The sequence below is a fragment of the Ctenocephalides felis genome, unplaced genomic scaffold (genome assembly GCF_003426905.1).
Source record: "Ctenocephalides felis isolate EL2017-DRISC unplaced genomic scaffold, ASM342690v1 CF-g0.4_SCAFFOLD_03571, whole genome shotgun sequence".
Taxonomy (NCBI): domain Eukaryota; kingdom Metazoa; phylum Arthropoda; class Insecta; order Siphonaptera; family Pulicidae; genus Ctenocephalides; species Ctenocephalides felis.
Genome location: NW_020539725.1, coordinates 28,515,709 through 28,523,466, shown reverse-complemented (window position 1 = coordinate 28,523,466; position 7,758 = coordinate 28,515,709). Strand labels below are relative to the sequence as shown.

Below are 7,758 nucleotides of genomic sequence, written 5' to 3'. Positions count from 1 at the left end.
CTCCGTTTCTCCGTGAAGAGTTCATTTACGCACACAAGCCCCAGTGGTTATTTTTTAGTACTTTTGACGCCAGAGCACGTACTCAATTTGCAATTACCAGCCCCTACGATTTATACAAACCTTATACCATTGCACAGAACAGACAATATAGACAACGCTCGCAAAACAAATATAGGACGAATGCAATCAGAAAAAATGTGCCCGCAAAAATATAAATGATACGCATACTCGTACTTACTTGATATTAATATTCGTATAAAACTTTGTATATATATATATATATATATATATATATATATATATACAAACTTGCACAAGAATAGTACATAGTTGATAATGTAAATGGTTTACATAAAAAGCAATTTTTGAAAAAAATAGAGAAATTTAATATTAATCCTTTCCACTCGGGTGCGGCAAAATACATATAAATTCTGCAGTTTGCGAGTGGAAAGGGTTAAAATCTGAAGATACAACAGTTTCTGATTGGGAACTAAATACTGTCATTCGTTGGACATGCCACATAAGAATATAATTTAAAAATGAATTATCGGATTTTGCTTCGTAATTTAAAAATTGATGGTTCAATGAAAAGCGTAATGGTAACAACATATCGACATATTGAAACTTTAAATAACTGTTCATATTAGGTTAGCACTTGCTGCTCCTTTCAATTATACCAAATTTGCAATCATTTGTTAATGGCAGAACAACGTATGCCGGGTCAGCTAGTATAAATATAAACTTGCTATATTCAAACTATAAAATAAGTTTACATTCTTGAAAAAAAAATAAAAATTCATTACAACTACAGTGCTAGAGCACATTATGTACATTATTTTTATATTTATGATGCCTATGATTCAATTATTAGTATTCACAGATAATTACAAATAATTATATATCGAAAAGTGCTAAGGTGGTCATACGTCCCGGATTTCCACCCTGTGTCTTTGTTTTTCTAAAATAAATATTTGTCTCAGATTGTCCCGGGTTTTCGAAAAGTATAGGTTTATATTGAATCTTTGCAAAATTACAACTACCCAACAAATATCTGAAAATAATGTATACAACGAGTATGCTTATATGAAATAATACTTTATGAATGAGAAAATTGACGATTCCAAAGTTTTGTAATATTAATTATAGTGAGATTCAAATTGAAAACAAGTACATGCTCTTATTATAGAATACGAGTGATAATTAAAAGACTTGTTAAGTAAGACTTGATAAGTAAAAGACATGGAAATTTAGGAACTTGAAAAAGGAGTTGCAATAAACATCTGAGCTTATCACAATGTGTATCTAATCGATAAATAGATCACTTATTTACCTGCTTTGGACTGTTTTTCATATTGATATTTAACAGCAATCAAAACCTTATGCTTTATGACTAGGGCTTACAATACCGGGATTCCGTGATCCCGAATACCGGGATCCGGTACGATTTTAGTCCGGTATTCAATACCGGTATTGATACAAAAATACTGGTATTTCGAGATTGCCAAAATTTTGATAAAAAAAGAAATTACGCAATACACATACACAAGTGTGTATGTGTGCAATGTGTATGTGTATTGCCGATTCGACTCACCCTAGCGGCTATATGGCATATTGGCAAGATAAAGCGATTGTTTATATATTATATACGATAGCTACCTAACGAATAGCACCCATTTATAAAAATTATTATTCGTCCACGTGAATTGTCCTCATATTTTATTCGTTATCAATAATTTTTAAACATAATATACAATCGACACTATATAATTCAGTTCATTAAGTTCTCTATATTGTATATCTTTCCGTCAATCATTCGTATTTGTTTATTATTTTATTATAACGACAATTTACTAATAGTCAAATCATTGAATGATAAATAGTTTGATAATCAATGATAATATTGGTCTCGGTGATGGATGACTTCATTCTTATGCGTACGTTGCAGATTCTTAGGAATTGTTCATATCTAATTAGGATTTGATTTTAAACTAAATACACTATACCAAGTACTAATTCAAATTGATTAATAATGTACTCGTATTATTTCTTTATGACAATTGTGTCAACAAGTGTAGAATGAGAAAGAGCTTTTTCGGCTTATTGCATTTGAACTAAAATTTGGTCCTCGCTTGAAGAAGAAACAATTGTTTATTTTTTAAGAGCATATTTTAATAAACAGAATATAAGCTATTAATTGAATGTTTTGTTTTCCTAAATATGTAATTCCATACGAGCTTATTCCATGTAAAATGTAACATAAAAGCTAAAGTTGCTCTTTTTTGTATCTTTTATTCTCGCTTTGTAATAAAATAAATAATATGTACTCATTTTAGAACAATAATAATGTTAATATGTCAATATAACAACTGCGGTAAATAAAAATATGATTAGTGAATTTTTCATTGACGATGCCGGTATTAATACCGGGATCCCGGTATTACAAATTTCAAATATCGAATACCGGTATACAGATTTTAATACGGTATTGGAAGCCTTACTTATGACCTGTTGGGGGGATAAACTTCTTCTTATGTCACATTTGTTTTAGATGGTATCTCAACGGTTAATCCATTCATACTTCAATATTTTATTATTAAAATTGATCTAATAGGGTTGATATATTATTCAAGTTGATGCAGCAATATCCAGGAAGGTCTAATTTGACTTCGAAAACTTTGTGAGATTTATATTTCCAAGTGAAAATTGATATCGATAAAGAAAAATAAAGAAATATCATAAGGAAATCGAATCCGATAATAAAGGAAAATAAAGAAATATTATAAGGAAATCGAAGACAAGACTTAAGAGTTATATAAAGATAATTTAATATTTATGAAATAGCCAAATGAAATGTATTTATAATATAGGAAAACTGTTTTCATAATCTCTCACACCAGGCACTTCTGTCTGTCTGAGATATAAAAATAATGTATAATATATATATATATATATATATATATATATATATAAATAAATAAAAAAAATCGTTACTACTCGATGGACTAAAATTGAAGACTAAAACATAAATTTGATATAAGAAATGATTCAAGATTCATATTCAAGATAATATTAGCATAACATCAATTTTCCGAGCAGCCACTTTCAATCTTACTAAAAACTTACCACAAAGTAAAACTGACCATTATCATTCGATACTACTAAACATCAAAAATAGAAACCATCCTAAGTACTTAAATTTTCCGGGAGCTCCGGTTATTTTATATAGAAGACTAACACATAAATTTGATAGAATAAATGATTCAAGATTCATAATATTAGCATAATATCAATTTTCCGAGCAGCCACTTTCAATCTTACCACAAAGTAAAACTGACCATTATCATTCGATACTACTAAAGATCAAAAATAGAAACCATCTTATTAGTACTTAAATTTTCCGGGAGCTCCGGTTATTTTATATAAAAGACTAAAACATAAATTTGATAGAATAAATGATTCAAGATTCATAATGTTAGCATAATATCAATTTTCCGAGCAGCCACTTTCAATCTTACCACAAAGTAAAACTGACCATTACCATTCGATACTACTAAACATCAAAAATAGAAACCATCCCAAGTACTTAAATTTTCCGGGAGCTCCGGTTATTTTATATCAATCAATAATAAGAGAAACGATATAGAATTAATAACCATCAATTTTCCGACCAGCTTTTCACATACACGAACACCAAGGAAAATCAAATAGGTGCACGATGTATCTGCGTCTCATTCTAAACGCGAAGCCGACCGAGCTACACCGACCGCTGTGCGATAACTTAAAACGCTCGCCGCTAGTATTTTAGTCAATGCGCGGCTTCTGTACGAGTGGGGTGTTATCAAATTTTTGTACCCGAAAATAATAACGTAAAGGACATTTTTCCAAAATCAAAAAATATTGAAATGACAATATTATAAAATAGTTGTTCTCTGTGTTTACTTCAGTGTTAAGATACATGTGTGTATTAAAAATATAATTTGGTAATCAAAATGTGCATTCTTAAAATGACAGTGTCTTGTATTTATGTTAGTATATCAGTTAAATTCGGATCATGACAGAATGTTTATGTTATGATTCGCTAAGAGTTTGAAGAAGTACTTTCTTGAGAAAAGTGTTTTTTTGTTCGTTGTTGTGGACATATGGTTTGACACAGGTATAAAAAATATTTGGTTTATTTAGTTTCAAACACGTTATTTATAAGTTTTTTTTTAATTTTATATTCTTTTGATTGAAAATCTGGTATTGGTAAGTTAAGATTAAACGAAAATTCAACCAACTAGTTGCCTTAAACAGGCTGCATGAACTTCCCGAAATGTGTAAAAAATAATCAACTTAATCATTAAGAATTGAGACTCAGCTATTTAGGTAAAATGTTCAATAGTTTATTGCGAAAATAAAGGTTTCACTTGCTTTGGAAACTTTCAATTTCTTTGAAACATACTTACAATATCAGTAATTGTATAATTAATTTAATTTGTTTCAACACATTTCATTTCATCCGTTTCATGTTCCTAAAATGTATTTTATTCGAGTGTGGATGTAAACTGTAATCAGTAGTTTTAAGCATTCTTAAATTTCTCTTTTGTTTAGGTTAAAAATCACACTAATTTTTCAATCATATCTATCTGTATGCAAACCGTTTGTACTATTTATTTATTTATTTATTTATTTATACAATTTATATTTATACACAATTGTACTATTTCCAACTAAATCATGTTTTTTTTTCAAGTTCATTTTCTTTGGATACAATTTTCAATTGATATCTTCAAAATATGCACATATTATATGTAATTGGTAAATTGAATCAATTTCTTTAACGCATTTTATTTCATCCACTTCGTGTTCTTAAAATGTATTTTATTCGAGTGTGGATGTAAACTGTAATCAGTAGATTTACACATCCTTCACTTTCTCCTTCGTTTTTAATCATATCTATCTGTATATAAACCGTTGGTACTATTTCCAACTAAATCATGTTTTTTTTTTCAAGTTCATTTTCTTTGGAAACAATTTTCAATTGATATCTTTAAAGTATGCACATAATATATGTAATTGGTTAATTAAATCAATTTCTTTAACTCTTTTCATTCCATCCACTTTGTGTTCTAAAAATGTACTTTATTCGAGTGTGAACGTAAACTGTAATCAATAGCTTCAAACATCCTTCGCTTTCTCTTTCGTTTAAGTTGAAAATCACATTTATTTTTACATCATATCTATCTGTATGCAAACCGAATCATGTTTTTTCCAAGCTTAGTCAATAATATAGAAAAAGGAAATGATATTTTTTGTCTAAAATAAGAAATTTTAAATTTCTCAAATTTCATGTTTTTTTAATCACTATATTAGTTACAACTGCTAAATAATATAACATCTAGTCAAAGTAATGACCAATAACATACATTTAATTCAAAAGAGTACAAAATAAAGGATAGAATTTACATTAAAATGATATCCGTAGTATCTTGATTTAATATAAAATAAAAGCAAATAATAATAGTAATAAAATTAATAAATAAAATTTCTGAATAATAAAAATAATACTAGTAAAACTATCAAGACAATAACGCGACAGATAATAATAAATATAACAAAATAACAATATTAGAAATAATAAAATAATAATAATGAAATAATCATGACATGATTAATGTACCTATTTAATTTAATACAGAACATTATCAATTCCAATTTCTTCTACATATATTCATAAAACAGAGGAATAGTTAGATTAATAAGGGAAGTGTGAAACACAAATAAGGCAAATATTTTTGTTGTTTAAACAACATTTCTTTTATATGTTTATTAATTTCCAATTCATACTATTGTTGGTAAAAACAATGAACTTCCGGATACGTGCAAATATTCGACTTCATCAACAAGAATTTGACGGTTTGTTTCGAAAATAAGAACTATATACAATTGGTATCTTTGAAACATACTTATCTGAAATAATACTTATCTGAAATAATACTTATCTGAAAAATCTATAATATCTGAAATTGTATAAATTATGTAGTATTATAATTAGTTTAGTTTTTCAAACTAATGCATTTTATTTATTTCATCAATTTCAAGTTCAAAAATTATTCTTCGAGTATGGACGTAAGCTGTAATCAGTAGCTACAAACGAACTAAAACTAAAACAATAGATGCCTCGGCTCGGCAAAGAATCGCCTAAACGCGCGGCAAAATTTCTCATTTATACAAGGTTTCATCAGAATAGTCAAACAAAAATTTCAATATTTAATTACGAAGAAACGGCCCGGCATATCTTTCGAACAATTATTAACATCAATTCAAGATTGTGGGCTGATAACTTTTTTTTATTCAACGATATATTTACAACTGTCCTACATAGACATTAAGTAAATTTTTTAGCAATTATATATAAAAAATGACATCGATATATATAAATAGTGAAAAATATACAGTTGGCATTTTTTCTTTATAAGAAATAATGTAATAAGACATGAGTAATTACAAGCTGAAAAAATCACTAATTATTTTTATTTTGAGTGATAATAAAACTTGAACAACATTTTTTACACCTTTTTGCTAATTACAAAGAAATGGCTAGGCTGATCATCCCACAAAACTGACCAACGCTAGTACGTATCGAAATAGTTTGTAAATTTTTTAGACTTTTTTTGAGAAAACGTCGACGAAAGGTCAATAATCATTCGATTCAGAATGGCTTGAAATGTCGAGAAAACACAGAATTAACAAATAGGATTTTTTCAACTTTCTCTTCCAGGAAAATAAAAATCATACTTATTTTTTAAACGTATATCTATCTGTATACAAATTATAGTTATTACTATTTCCTTCCTAACCCTGAATTTTTTATTCAATTTTAAAAAAATAAGTAATTAATATATTTCTTAATTTTTTTTTTTGAAGAAATTGTGAATTTTTAGAAGTCTATAAAAATAAGCAATTTTGTATTTCTTAAATTTTGTTTTATATATGCTAAAATTAATGTATTTAATTTAATACGAAACATTATCAGTGCTAATTACAATTCTATATATAAACAACAGATTAATAGTTGTATAAGTTTGAAAATTAGATTAATTAGGCAAGTGTTAAATACAAATAATGCAAATAGTCAATGTTGTTCAAACAACATTTACTCATTTATCATTTAAAATGTTTATTAATTTCCAATTCATGCTATAGATGATAATACATTTTTCATATTATAATAATCTAATTTTAATGTTGGTTTCAAAAAAGTATGATAATAACTTAAATTAAGTACATTATTTCAACGGTTTTATACAATTAGTTCTGCGTGGTATATTTTTGTCAAAATAATTAATAATTCTATTTCAAATAAAGTTGCTTAAGGTAAACTATAATAAAGTATACTTATTACAATTATTTCATTAGTTCTCCGCGCGAAATATATATTATCATAAGCTGAATAAATATTATCTTACATTTTTGGCTGATAAAAATGATACGTCAAAATGAACACACCTTGTTGATATCTTGGCAAATGATGGCTTCAAAATCGTTTGCATTTTATACTAATTATAAAGAGAAAAACAATATTCTTATCTTTATTATAATATCGCAACATGTTACTAAACATTTTATCAACTTTTTTAACAAATTCATAACATAAAACATTTATTGAATAGATATAACCGTACATGTAGGTATCATGGTATAAGACTTGCATTTGTGCTAAAAATAGTATGATTGATCGGATATATAAAGAATTGTATTTCGAATTTCTCTAAAATT

At 27.1% G+C, this 7,758-nt stretch overlaps 1 protein-coding gene across 3 annotated transcripts in view; it reads left to right on the top strand.

Moving 5' to 3' along the window:
• The first annotated feature begins 3,813 nt into the window (after positions 1 to 3,813).
• Positions 3,814 to 7,758, top strand: part of LOC113386812 (CUGBP Elav-like family member 1) — a 457,260-nt gene continuing 453,315 nt past the window's right edge. For all 3 annotated transcript variants that reach the window (XM_026624571.1, XM_026624572.1, XM_026624570.1), the window contains exon 1: positions 3,814 to 4,153. The gene's annotated coding sequence lies outside the window, so the exon portion shown is untranslated. The remainder of the gene's footprint in view (positions 4,154 to 7,758) is intronic.